We start from the raw sequence: 15,622 nt of genomic DNA, 5'->3' as shown, positions 1-15,622 counted from the left end.
AGTGGCAAGCAAAAATAAAAAGAGGGGGTAAGCTCACCCTTAGAAACGGGTTTCCTCAGACAGGCAAATAATATAAACAATAGGACTAATTACTGGTCATGTCACCACCAAAACGTCCAAAACTTGAGCTATTCCTAGATTCAGTAGGAATTATATTTTTCATCCCATATTCAAGAATCTTAATTATATAGGCTATTAGATTTACCTTTGTTGTTGTTGTAGCCTGAGTTGTAGGAAGAATACCCCTGAAGATGCCACACAAGGACAAGGTAGCAAAATGCATTCAGTTCAATTCAATTCAAGTGTATCATCATCGGGTGACACAAACATGTTACCTACAAGAAATCATGCAACAACAACAAATTTTGGCATTAATCATTAAAATATCACAGTAACAAAACAATGTTGCTTTCTCTACTGGATCATGACTAGGGTTGTGACCTAAACCTATTTAACAGAAAAATTATGAAATTCCTATATCATTAAAATACACAATAGTAGAGAAACGTCTAGTTACATGAAGCAAAAACAACTTTAATATGTTTTTTTCCACATACATTTTCAAGTTGCATTTAACCAGCTGTTTTAAGGAAGGTGAATAATTTCCGGATCCTCATTCATCTCACAACGTAATGCTACAACGCCAATTTCCTGAGTAAGCCCAAAACCCAAGGTTTCGTAGGACAGCAGTTGGAGGAACAAGGAGCAAAAGGAAAGTGAAGAGTGAGAGGGAAGACGTGACGTCACTCGCTATCAACCAATCAGATTGTTGCTTTCTTGCCCGCGGATCAAAGTGTCTAGTCGCGGCCGACTCGCGCTCCTGACAAGTCCTTAGTGTTATCTTCTTTGAGGTTATGTTAAGTGTGTGATGTGTCACTATGTTTAGATACAAATTTGGATACTGTTCCTGACGCTAGTTGTTTAATATAAGGTAAGACAAATTTTTATTCAATTTTACGTCATAGATTAGATTTTGATGGTGGATTGGTAGGGTACAGTTTTTTTTGTGTAAAAAAGTAAATATTTAGGATGGATTTTGATATTTAATGCAATTTTAATTTAATTCAGTTTAGATTAACTATAAACATATTTAAGAATGAAAATGGTAAAAATTTTATTTTTTGCAATTTTTTTTTATGATTTCTTTAGTTTAACTTACTTCTTGTAAATGAACAGGCATATGTCAAGTTTTATATTGTTTTCCCAACCTAACAATTGAATTTGAAGAAACTTAATGTATATGGATAATAAAATTACACATTCTATTAATATATAAAAACAATAACATTTTATGAATTATTTTTAAAATTGTATGAATAAAGTTGTACTAATTTACAACTTGTTAATGATGAGTTGTTTAATTTGTTGTTGTAATTTACGAATCGTATGTTATCAGTTTTAAACGTAGCTTAAAGAAAATAATCGTGAGTCATTGTTGTTTTCCATATCCGTAATCTCTAATTATGACTGCTGCTGCTACGCTGAATTTTGCTACTCCACAAATATATTTTGGGAACGAATTTTCAATTAAAATTAATAAAAAAACTATTCAGTAAGGTTAATTGATATCCATAAAAACCGACCTTGAAAGTTACTAAGAAAGTCAACACCGAGGTAGCGGTAAAACCTTCAACACCTTGATTGGTTGGTGACCAATAAGAATGTGAAAGTAACAATTGGAATTACAATAAACCTCGGTGGTTGGTCAATATGGTTGTGTAACCACTCCAGTTCGATTCAACCAGGCAGCCGCCGTCGCACAAACCCGCGAAACCACGAAGTGGTTAACAAAAAGTGTATCAACATATGTTACGTTTGTATGAATAATTTTCACTGTACAACGTTGAAGAATGAGTGAAGAATTATTGTGAATGCGCGAAATGACAGCTTTGTCACCGCTTAAGAAAATCTTTCTATAATCTTGACCCATAAAAATAGTTCTCAAAATTAAACATGTAACCTTCGGATCATAAGTGTATAACCTAAACTATCATTGTGCTACCAGGTTGACTAGAGTAAGTTATAGTTAAAAACTAGTATTTTGCATTTTAGCAAACGTTTTAAAATAAGTTACAAGTACATCTAATGGTATTGATTTTAATAAATGTTGGTTGATTTCTGTAATCGCAAAATAAAGAAGGGGCTTAATTTGTTTACAATTTACCGTTAGCAAGTTAATTATAGTTAACATTGCAGACATGGTTTTCAACCACCTCATTTACTATATCCCCTTAATCCTCCTAGATCCCCACGTGGACAAGATAATTGTCAAACGTTTTATCCATGTAATCTAAAAAATACTAATTAATTAACCGTAGTTGATGTACAATTCGTTATACCACAGACAATATAATACTCTAATGCAGACGGTCAACTGCATCTGCGCTAGGCGCTGTTTCATGATGCGGCTGTATTGCCGCGCCACTGTAGCGGAAGACGCGAAGCGTTTCCTCCTCGAGTGGCGCCGTGGGATTCTATTTGAATTTGAATGAACGCACTTTTAATGAGATATTTCTGGAAAACTATTTAAGATATCTTTATGAAACTTGGTATACAGTTTTAATACGTCATAACGTATTTAAGGAAAAATAATCATTAAAAGATATGATCCTGTTTCAAAATTGCTGTGTTTTAGCGAATTTTCCATACATAGAATAAGCTATTACCGTAGTACTTATTGAAATACCTGGACCTGGGACCGATTTATTTTTCGTTTTGAGGTCCCTAGAGTCAAATTTATATTAATTCCAATATTACCAGTTCTTTTTGAAGATATTTAAGATATGTTTAAGAAACTTGGTATACAGTTTTTATACGTTATAATGTATTTAAGAAAAAATAATCATTGAATATATGTTTTTGTTTCAAAATACGGGTATTTTAAACTTTATATCTTTAATGACAAAAAACCTCCTGATTTTATGATAAAAAGCCATGGACACTTTTATTTAGCATTTAAAATACCCTATCAAACGCCACCAAGTTTTAAACGATCCCATTACAAACAGCTGAGAAATAAGGATATTTAGTTGAACAGGTCAGGTACCTGTTTCATAAAAAACACCGCACTACAAGACTACAGGTTAAAAGTTGTATCTTGTAATTTCCATTATATTTGCAATTTTGAGATGTAAAAAAGTGTCAACAAGTCTGGACTTTGAAAATTTTCTTGGTAATTGTTATTTGTTCCCATATAAAATAATGTTTTTTTTTACTTTTTGATTTTTTTATGTTGTAATTGTTCATAATCAAAAGTTGACACCCACGTAGTGTGTCAGAATTTAGACAGTTTTACCATATCTCAAGCCGTTTTCGAGATATAAGTGTTTTTAAACAGTTTAATGGGCTTGGAAAGTTTTGAGGTGTGGAAAAATTTATGTTATTGGAAAATGTTATCTGTTTGTCTGTAACACTCAAGATGGCATTTTACACCATCTTCTCCAGGAAAACGAGAGTATCTATCAAGATCCAAGTCATTTTAATGTATTCATTGAATTGGCAAGAGTATCTTTATCCATTAAAATATGGCCTCACTACTTTGTAAATAAAATAAAAATGCTGTTTTGAGCAATTTTTGTCAAGTTTTGTCCAATTTTGAGATTAAAAACGTTTTACTTACATAACGGATTTAATTAATAGCAAGTGCAATTAAATTAAATTAAATAACTAGACATCATCCAGGTCAGGAATCAGAGATTCTTTGTGTATAAAATTGTTCTTGATTTTTGGTAACCAGAAAGAAGACCTTGAATCAGTGTTGTATATGGCTGGGAAACATAAATTTATTAACGATCGTCACCAATAGCTTAGAAACAAAGTTTCCAGTCATTGACGGCGCTTCAATGGCGGTTGTGTAAAGTATTATAGTGTAAAGTATATCCAATAAAATTCACAGTACACATAATTTAACTTTGGTGTCCTAACATCAAAACTAATCGTCACACCTATCCTTTATATCAATTTCATTGCATTAATTGCTAAATAAATAAGTGTAAACAAAGAACAGTAAAAACAATAACAGTTTGTTTTGAAACAGTTGTTTGGTTCAAATAACATTCATTTGAAAAAAAGAACTGGTCACATGTAGCAGGAATATAAAAAGTAAACACGCTAGTAAAGCTAATGACGTAATTGTCAATGTTTATTATCCATACCGTTATCAGTTCTATCCTTGATAATTACCCACCCTCGTTGAATAAACGTACATCGTAATTTCCCATATTAGTTATTTTAAACTACAATATATTTATAGTTGAAATAAAAGCGACATTTTCACGTTTGGGGGCGCTGATAAACGTAACCACAACTGAACACGATTTCATAAAAGAATAGTTTGTCTAATTGCAGTATCCTAGGTTAATGTTAACGTTGTGTTCAATCTATGTCATCCATCTGTTTATCTTTGTATAAAACCCGGCTGAGGTTGTGGTGGTAATTTAAAATCGTGATTCCTGATTATTCTTGATCTTCTTTTTATGACATCAACATTTCCGGGCCTAATCCAAACAAAGTTAAAGCAGACAAACATGAATTGTAAACAAAAAGCTACCATTAAGAATTAAGACATGTAAACATTGTTATTTTTCTAATCTTTCCTTGAAAAGTGGAGCAGTAAAATAATTTGCATTTATCCTTTTTTACTCGTGTACAGAGCCTCGATTTGTACTGTGGTTTAATTAATTTTGGTCAAAACTATTTTAAACTGTGGTCTAATTATCTCTACTAATCGTACTTATTTCCTATAATCAATGACAAAATAAGAGTTTATAAAATAACCTCATAGTTCCATAGTTTATATTTAACCAGCTGTTAGTTAAAACAAATTATATTGCTCTAAAACAAATCGAAGATTACAAAGATTGCTTTAAAAAATAATTTGAACTCAATAACTCAATAACTCGTTTATTGAACCAAGTAGACACAATTACATGTATAGGTTAAGTCAAAATAATATAATATGCATTGGAATTGAACTTAAAATAATAAAATTAACTTAAACATACTTTTTACCAATCATTCTGTCTAAAGGAAAATTAAGATAAATAAGATTCTAGCCGTCAGTCAGGAAGTCACGGACGCTGTAGTAGCATTTATTTAATAGAAAAGATTTTAACTTTCTTTTGAATTTCAGATGGTCTGACTCTGCCTTTAGATGCGTTGGAAGGTGGTTAAAGATATTTACTGCATTGTAACGGAGATTTTTTTTAAAAAAGGTTGTACAGTGGACAGGGACTGGAAGATTATAAGAAGTTCTTAAATTGTAAGCATGGTTATGGGAATTGTTGAACTTGTCGATGTTTTGTTTTAGGAATGACAAGGTTTTGTAGATGTAAAGTGATGGAAACGTTAAGATGTTTGCAGTTTGAAAAAATGGTTTGCAGGTTTGTCGTCTTTTTAAAGAAAATATAGCTCTAATTGCCCGCTTCTGCAAACGGAATAGAAATAAGGTCCACTTATTCTCATACACCCATACACATCCTAGTATCCTAGTATTTTACTATGTATATTTAATTAATGTGTCATCCTCTAACAGAAGAATTTAACGTATCCATGATTAGCATTACACATAGCATAAATAGTCAACTCTAGGTATGTCTTTACATTTTTATCCAAATGCTGAATTTGTGACACAAAAGCTGAATGTTTACAGCTGTTATGTTAAGCAAATTATTTTATGCCAAAAGCTAGTTTAGAATCTTAGCGTGGGCTGCTAGACTTTTTAAAAATTAAAACTTCATTTCTAAAAAACTGGGACCCTAAACTAAAATTATGTCTTCGACATTCCCTAGTTCTCAAAATTATCTTTCTTTAAACAGAAAAATCATGAAAATCCGTCGAGTGGTTGATTCAGAATCGTGAAATAAAAAAACACTGTTTCGTTTTAATATTATAGATTACTCATAAGGTTATCATGGGAAACTCCAGAGCCACTTGGGCGGACCCCGAAAGGACTTAAGACAAGAATGCGTCTATATTTTAATCGGGAATGTGGGCTATCATCATAACAAATTTCAGCCGAATCCGACCAGTATGTTTCGCGTTTACTTGTCACAAACATACATCCATCCATCCATACATCCAAACTTTCTCATTTATAATATTATAGTAGGATGATAAAAAATTGCCTCAAGGTAGGCCTATAATTTAAAATACTTTCCACACTGGTTAAAAGTAGTTAAAATACTACCCCAACCTCACCATGCACACTTTATTCCGGTAGAAATTTTCATTAACAAAGGTGCTCTTGTCTTATCCACGAAACACTGAGATATAAGGACATTAATGCGTTACCAACAGACCTAACCCACACAAACACAGAATTGAATTAGGGGATTTGCTACGCTTTAACCAACCAAAGCAAAGTATTTACAAAATAATTATTTGAAATGTTTGATAGTGTCGTCAAATTTTATGATAATCGTATTTAGATCTACTTATCGTGCAGTGAAAATGCCGTATGGAATGACAATTTATATTTGCTTTGCTTAGTCCGAAAATTACTCGAAATGTTGTTGAAATGACGGCATAAATTACGAAACGAAGTACAAAAGAATATTTAGATGGGTAATAATGTACAATAACTATTCACTTCAAATATTTATCATTGCCATATTATTTTTGATTTCACGAAAATATTCATCATGTTTGTTGTTGTCTTTATTATTTATTATTTCCTAGATTGGTCAATGTGACATTTATTGTATACATATTTTCATTATTATTGTTATTCAACCAACTTGTGTATTTACTTCTCGTTACTCTTAGTTCTTTCTATGTCCAAGTATTTGCATGTACTGTATTCTTATTATTATTACTTTTGATATTCGTTTTATTTATAGGCTATTTAGTCATATTGAGCAATTCACAACTTGTAATCCAACTGTAAAATTCGTGTGAATCCGTTGGCAAATATATAATTAAGTAAATAAATACAAAGGTCACAAAAAATTGATACGTTAACAACGTAAAGCTTTAAAAATTCATGATGGTTTGCTAAAAAAATCTTTCACTTAATGTTTTATCTTTTTCACAGTAAAAACTAACATTTTGGAGTCCATACAGAATGACACAATGACAGGCAAACAGACATACAGACAGAAATTGAGAAGACTCGTTTCGGCTTTCTTAGGCTATGAAACGTAAAAATAACCAAACACTGCATGATTCTACGCAATGTACAGACAAATCTGTAATTTTATCTATATAGATTATCAAAAATTGAAATTGTTTGGTCTTAAATCTTCCGAATTACTTTTTGTGGAAACAAAGCATCGTGGACATTTTGGCTAAAATAAGTTAAGCCATTTTGAGTTATTTGTGTTTTTGTTTTGTGTCTATGGAAGTTTGTATTGAAGCCGATCCCAACGAGCTTCGCTTCGCTCCGCTCTATTACAGTATTACACACTGAATAAAATTTATTGCTAAAACTTTTATTGCTAAAATGGGGTAGAATAAGGCAGAAGATAGTCAGGTTTGCCCCGTTTACAACTAAAATTCCTAATATTTCAGCTATTTCTTATTTGATCTTTTTGAACTTGGTATCGTTTGATGGATAATTAATAATGCTTAAGGATAATTAAAATAATACTAATTAAAATAATAGATAATTAAAATTGTACTTGGAATATTTTCAAAAAACCAGCCAGTTTTGAGTAATTTAAGTTTAAATGTTTTAATGGCCATCATTTTGAAATTGTAGGTTGAATCTAGATGAACTTTTTTTCCAACACGGGTCTTTTCTACCTTAACATACATACCAAGTTTCATAAAAATCAGTTAAAAATATTAAAATAGGTATAAAAAAGTTTATGTCAAAAATACAAAATGGCGGATATTTGAATAACGAAGCGATTTTGGAAAAAAAATATTCTTGATTTTCTCTTTATTTTTACTCTAGGAATCACTAGGTAAAATATGTCCCCCACTTTTTTTTAACACCATGTATAATTTATTGCTACACTTTGTCGCAAATGTGATTAAATTAATCACACAATGAAAAATAAATGTTGTCCGCAGGCAGATGGATGCACGGGCAGTCGTAGGGAGTACGGTATCGGTGGACCGCGCGAGTTGCGTAGGAGGAATGATAGACGAGAATTTGGCGTTGAGTTGAACTGCTAGTGCTGCAATTAATTGCAAGCCAGCGACCGCCGACCATGCCGGCGACTGGCGAGGCGAGCGCGAGACTGCGTGTTTCCTCGATTCTCCGCTAGTATACCATATGGTCTTCCAAGACCGGATACAGATATTTTGCTCACTAGGTGATTAAAATGAGGCACAAGAAACTTGAACGGTCGGTTTTACTGAAGTTCAGAAAGTAGTTATATTTTACTCGTTGTTAGCCTTGGGGATTTTATTTATTCGTGTTTTTGTTTATTTTTACTACCATATTGCCGTACCGCTTGATGATATTCTCTTGTATGTAAATAATATCGTATAAACACACTATTCAAATTTTGAAACATGTATGTGGATAGAAGAATAATAAAGTCCTTTGATTTTTTTTATAGTCCTATTTAATTTTACACAAATATTTAATTGTTTACTTACTGTATACATGTTGCAAGTAGAAACATATTTTATAAAACTAAACGTGATTTGAACTACTTTAGCATATTTCAGCTATTTAAGTACTAGGCACCTATGGGTTCGGTTCATGTTACTTACAAAATATAATACAGTATGGGTATAAATATATTGGAAAATGTATTTAAGGCTATTTGTTTTTAAAGACATATTTAAAATAAATCTTCTCGAAGCTCTCTTTAATCCCTAATAAAACCGTCACTACAGAAATGAAAGGCGAAGTCAAATGTCCTTGGATGAGTTCTCGTCATCACGTTTGTAATTTCCGATGTTTCTAGCGGTTTCTTAATTCAGGCTGATTCACTGTTAAAGGATATCGGTTTGGAATCTTTTGAGTCAGAGTTACTTTTTACAGTTGTTTGACAATAACGCTAAAACAATTCCTGTTCAGAAAATAACACTAAACACTTTGAACTAGTTTATGCACTGTGTCGTTTTAGCTCTCACTAAAATACTATCACATTTTGTTGTTGTCAGTCGTTGAGGGGTGTATTAACAATTTTTACAGTAACTGGATTACTGTTCTACTATTTGTTATACGTTTTGTATAGCATACCATATTCGGTGGGTGGTGGTTGTATTGTAAATAATTTGTTACTAAAGAAAACCCTTAAGTTTTAATTTTACAGAATAATGTTTTAATTATATTATGATTATCGTATGGTTTAATTGCAGAGATTTCAATCATACAGGAAACGTTCTCCTCTTAAGAGTGTCCTTCTCGTTTTCTAGACAAGTGGATTTACAGCTTAGCAATAGCAGCGAAGTGGGCTCCGAGCCACCACATTATTACATTGCTAAAGCCATTGATCTGTGAGATTTAAATGTATGTCCTTCAAAAACCCATAACAACCAGTCGCTCCCCTTTAAATATAGATTAACGAGATTTCTTGCTTTGAACTATTTAAAAACACGATTTTTAAAAACATATTCTAACCATGTAATTTAAAACAAGCTTAAAAACAAATAATGTAATGGATTGCTTCAATGAACATCATTGTAAACGTGACTGAACTTATATCACAGTAAAGAGGTCTTTGTCCAACTCGTTTGTAGGTTTAGACTTTTAGATGAGTTCTAAAAAAAATGTTGAGTTGAGGATGACATAAAATATATTGAAATGTTTTTATTTCCCATTGATTTGATTCATGTATGACTACGCCAACGATACATAAAGGGTAGATGAACTAGTTAAACGGAAAACTCGAAACGCAAACTTTCGTGATGGTTGCCAGAGTCCATAGATTTTCGATCACCGCGTCTTCCGACGGGATTCTCTGTTCTTCTCTACACAAATTGGGTATACTCCCGTATTAGCCCTTCAATAGTTTAGCTAAGTTGTTACAGTGCTCGCTAGTAATCAAAAGGTCTCCGGTTCGATCCTGAGAAAAGTGTGTAACTTTTTGACGGTTCAAAACTGGACCCAGCTGTCCTTGATCATTGGGTTTTCAATAAATGGTCCTGACTGATGAAACAGCTGATCTTAAGGTAACAAAACTACACAGATCCATTCTACACTCATCCTTCACTCTTGGGCTAAAATACGCACATAGGTGGTGTCCCCATCTCAAATGAATTATGGACATCTCAAATCACCCATAGACTTTACCCCCCGAGTTCTCCGTCGGTCCATGGTCTATCCGGGAGCACGTCACTCCAAGGTCGCCGCTCCTCGACCTTCGCCAGGACTCCGGAGAGCGGGCGGTTGGCCAACAGGGTGGAGCTGGTGGAGTAACAGTTCTTGCACTAGATACAGCCACAGCAGACACCTATACACTGTCTACAATGGCGCAACTCTGACCTCGAGTAGTGTGGGAGAGAAATGGAGCTGTCTGTCAGCTAGACTGTAGCATTGATTATGTATACTCGGAATTGTAGTAGTCAATGACTGTAGACAGATCTGTGGGTCACTAAGGATTTCACACTGCTTAGTTGTCTTTGGAAGCTATTCAGTGTGAAAATTCTCAACCCTTTGAGGTCTAAATAGTGGTAGGACGTAAAAGTAGGATAATCCAGCATCTACCTACGACATTAGCCTAGGAGACATAATTGTGAATATAGGTTTTCCAATCTTGGCCAAATATGATGTTAAAAAGATGAGTTCATCTGAGGAAGAGCTTGGTGTGACAGACTGCCTGATGAACATGGGTTGGCTCGGGTGGAATTTTAAGGGATAAGTAGATTTATTGTGAGTTGCACCTCTCCTAACAGTGTTGGTTACCTAAAATCAGGAGTTTCCTACTTTTTTGCTTTCCCGTACCGTGGGTGTTCACTAAAAGTTAGTTTTAAAATAGAAAATTTGTTCCTAAAACGGGGAGAAAACGTGGTATAACTAGGCGTAATTATATAATAGTCTGAATCTATGGTGTTGAATAGGATGTTGGGTGTAAGTATAAGGTAACGTAGCTGTACTGTGTTAAGAATAAGTAATACTTAATCCTAAGTTAATCCAAAATATAACACCAGCTAAAGGCCCCTCAATCGAGCTGATTAAGATTAAAGGAAAAGGTTTTATAGGTTGTCTGAATTCCTTTCATTTAAAAATACTCCAATGGTTCTGAATTGTAACGTTTTTCCTAAATTATGATAATTGTTGACAAAACGTACCAACTCTCAATACAAACAAATGTTTTAATCTCAACTTCTACCTTTTGGCGTAAAAAGGTGTTATCTCTCAAATCCGTGTTCTCTTTGAACTGATTTGGTCTTACTAAAAGTTTCACAACACCATCGATGTGTTTGCTATAGAACCGCGTCAACTGCACTGAAGATGGCCACTGCAACGAGGACGAAACGTCAGCGGGCTGTACAGTGATGTGTTAATGACTACATCCCCAATTTTTACGTTACGTTATGTCAAGCCGTAGAAGATTATTTGTGGCAGTTTACCACATGCTATATACAGTATTTTGCTCCACTTAATGGAAACAACAAATCGATGCGTTAGAAGTTTTAAAATAGCAAACAACAACTCAATTCCACACGTTCCATACTCTACAGGTGATCTAACGCGCCACCTAGTGGTCATAGACCTTTCTATAGCCGCGCCGACAAAGAAGGCGACTCAATTTCGTCGATTATTTTCAATCGGCACCGCGCTCGGTCAGCTATTCTACTGGTGATGGACTCAGACTTAATTAACTCGCTGCCTACGGCCCAACTTGACTTCCTTGTGAGCGTAGCAACGAACCAGCAAATTTTCCAGTCTATACAACTGTATGGGAGTGTCCCTGAACACCAGTTTAAATATATGTTCAGGGGAACACCCGTATTGCTAAGGGTAAAGTGAGAGAGTTGAATACATTTGCTAAACAAATCAGAAACAGTAAATAAGTTGAAAATACTTAGTTCTTCAAAGGCAAACACTTTAGGAACATTATACAGTTTTACAATGTGTTCTTTGACGGCACTAGAACGAAAAGTTCAATCGTACCAGACCTGTAGGCATTACAACGAAGACTTAAGAAAATAACGACTCCCATATATTGCGTAGTAAAAATCGTTTATCAATTAGTGTGATTAACAAAATCTCCTATCAAATCTCCTTTCTTCTGAAATGTTACATCATACCACGTTCCTTTCAACATTTTTCTTTGAACGGTCTGTTGTATTGTGGAGAAAGGCACGAGGAAGGCCACGACTGTGATCGCCCTCGCACTGATGGGGATTTCGACAATGTGTTATATAAAACACTAATCACGTCGTCTAATGGTCCGACAGCTCTACTTAACGTCCTAATGGAATTGCTACGTAACTGTACGACAGAAGATTCGTACTTTTGGTTCTATTTTGAGACTTTGTAGCGTTGAAATGGCATGAAGAATGGCAAACAAGATGTGCCTTGAACTATGATGTACTCCACAGCAGGAGTGGGAAAAGTAAAAATTGGTTTTAAGGTGATATAAAAAATGAATTTAACGTATACTATGTGACCTTATTATATCTGCTAGTCACTTCCTATTTGACCTGTTCAAACTATAATCTTATAATAATTGATTTACATAAACTAAAGATGAGTGATATGGCAATTGAGGACCTAAAACCTGGTCATAAAAATATCATACAATTAATACATAGTGTTCCGTGAGACATTCTTAAAAGTTAGCCCTAATGGTATTGCAAAATGGTGGCCATTTTTAATAAAGTAAAATCATTATTTTTAAATAATATATTTATAAAATTTATAGAATGTAGATGTGGTTTAAAGACAAATGTTCTACTTCTAATCCAAGAATATTAATCATACATCTTGTTTCAACAAACTCTATTTCAAAACTAAAACAATGTTTATAAAGACATGTTAACAAAAATCATCTGGCAACAAAACATATTCAAACACAAATAAATCATATGACAAAAAGAACAGACTTAATACAAAAACTAATTTAATCTTAGCGTTTTCTCTCCAAACTTAATCGCTACATGGTGCAGAATGTACACAAGTCACTTTTACCCAGGTCTATATCCAAACGATTGGATTTAGTGAAAAAGGCTAAACACAAAAACGTTTAAAAATTGTCAAGAATAAACCCGTTTTAAAATTGTATTTACATTCTAAAACAAACCTAAAAACATCTTGTTCCGTGAAAAAATGTCAAGTTTGTGGTTATATTGGAAAATGGCTGCCATTATTGAAAAAGTGGAATTTCGATTTTAAAATGTGATGAGAAAATAGTTGAACAGCCCAAAGTGATCCTTTCAATGTTTTATCTAAATCTAAAAGATTCTGAGATATCAATTGTGTGGCACGGTTAAGTTGTTCATCTTGTATATGTATGTATGTTAACCCATCATCTGAGTAAGTACTGTGGTCCTACCCAAGTGAGATAGGTTGACAGCATTACACAAGTATTGATGATTGATGACCAAGTACCGTCATTTTCCGGTTCATCAGACTGACCTTTTAAGGTCCGGTTTTGATGAATCATAGATCAGCCATTTGTCCGTTGCATTTACATTGACCATTTCATTGTCAGTTTTTCATATTTGACAGTGGATGGAAAATCCATATATATTGGCCAATTTGATTTATTTATAACTTCTTCCGTTAACTGGTATCTATATAGTTTGTGTGTGTTGACAAATTCCTTATCAACAAACCAATGATGAACATGGCTTCAACTATGCCTAACAAGCACTGTATTCAGCATCATGCTCCAAACTTAGCGTAAAATTGCTGTGTGTCTTTGCACTGCGTCCATGTTGGTAGTTCATGGGCAAACTATATGCACTTGTCAAATTTATTATTCGAATCGTTGGACCATCATGATTTTTTACCATTCTGAATAACTAAACAACAAAATTTATTGCTTGCTATTATTATTTGTGTGTTTTTCGCCATTGGTATCTGTCTGGTGTCGGTATTTGGCTGCTATTGTTGTTGTAAATAGGTAATTTAATTTTGCTTCATTATCTTGTACTAGCTGTTGTACCCGTGCTTTGCAACGGGAAGAGGACACAAAATGTAAACATTTTAATCTTTACATCTGTTGCATAATAGTTACACATCCGCCAACGCTTTTAGAAACAAAATTCAACTTTTATAGCCGTAATAGAAACGTTTAAGTTATGACTTTTAAATCTGGTAAGTAGTGGATACCACCATTTTGGTTTTGATTAATTTTAAATCTTGTGTAAGCATCAGCTTACACAAGATATCAATATGAGAAAAACTAACCAAATCTTCGAATAAAACTTTGACATACATGATTTACCTTCATATCCCTTAATTACATATCTTTTAATTTATTATTGACATTTCAAATTTCAATTTTGAAGTTGCAAAAATACTAATTATTAAATTTAAATGAATATTTTTTTTATTTCACTCTTTTTTATATTAAATCACAAATCCTTCCATCTTTAGTTTCTTCACTCACAATAAATCATTAGCAAAACTAAGTCAGCTCCTATAAGCTTTAGAAATATTGCTGTGCCTTATCAATACAGTCTTTTGAAATATTAAAGAAACTATATCCAACGATGTAAAAACTACTTTACGACTAACGAACTAAACGATGTAAACTGAGTTGTTTATATCGTTGACTATATCTATAGGTACTATAAACATTTTTAACAAATAATTTAGCATTAAAGACAGCGGACAAAACTAATATGATTATCAAAGCATCAAACACTAAAAAATGTAATAGCAAATACAGTATATGTTTCATTGCATCTCTGATTCTACTCTACAAAAATATCAACACACAACTTAATATACAAACCAGTTCTTTTAATCAGTTCCATCGTCCATTGCCTTTACATTTTCACACTTACCATTAAGTAAACATAGTAACAGATATTTCATTGATTTTAGAAACAAAAGAACACTGTGTACTGCTTAGTTGTATGATATTTTCCTTGGTTTAATTTAATCAGTGGTGTGGCAAAACAAATAATAAATGTATCAAATAAAGTAAATGTGAAATGAAAGCTAGGTTAAGATAAAATAAGAGTATTTTGTATTACCATTTTATAATTAAATATAGTTACACATATACAACAGATTTTAGAAAACAAAAAACAACAAAGTACAATTTAGTTATTGGTGATATTCTTTAGTTTAATTTAAGCATAGGTTTAGCAAAACACAATAACTTAATTTACCTAAATATACATATAAAAAACAATATGATGTGCAAGTTATGTTAAGTTAATCCAACCCATGTTAAGCAGTTAGAATTTATTTAAAGTAGCCTCCAAATTCATACAAAACATCTATACATTGTAATTTTCTTACTGTTTCCATGAAAACATATCAATGACATTGTTTTCATAACTTAGACGCTTTAAAAAATCCAAAGCAGAGCCGGAGTTGATACAGCAACGGTTATAGAATCTTTTTTTTATAATCATTGACATAGTTTTATAATAAATAATCCATGATAAAAGGTTTGATGAAAATAAACCTACTTCATAGTTATGGAAAATATTATATTTAATTTCTTTGTATCAGCTGTCTGAAATTGTGAGATATTAAGTTTAGCAGTTCTTCTTGTTTACATTTACATGTCAAACAAGTAAACAAACATTG

At 32.9% G+C, this 15,622-nt stretch overlaps 1 protein-coding gene across 2 annotated transcripts in view; it reads left to right on the top strand.

The window, feature by feature from the left end:
- The first annotated feature begins 793 nt into the window (after nucleotides 1–793).
- The window catches only part of LOC129001076 (chitin synthase chs-2-like), a 60,706-nt gene continuing 45,877 nt past the window's right edge, over nucleotides 794–15,622 (top strand). For both annotated transcript variants that reach the window (XM_054428243.1, XM_054428242.1), the window contains exon 1: nucleotides 794–931. The gene's annotated coding sequence lies outside the window, so the exon portion shown is untranslated. The remainder of the gene's footprint in view (nucleotides 932–15,622) is intronic.

This window comes from Macrosteles quadrilineatus, unplaced genomic scaffold (genome assembly GCF_028750875.1).
Source record: "Macrosteles quadrilineatus isolate MER2022 unplaced genomic scaffold, UCM_ALF_1.0 Scaffold_8__2_contigs__length_117827958, whole genome shotgun sequence".
In the NCBI taxonomy this organism is placed as follows: domain Eukaryota; kingdom Metazoa; phylum Arthropoda; class Insecta; order Hemiptera; family Cicadellidae; genus Macrosteles; species Macrosteles quadrilineatus.
Note: the sequence above shows the minus strand (reverse complement) of the source record. Positions and strands in the feature narration are given on the sequence as shown.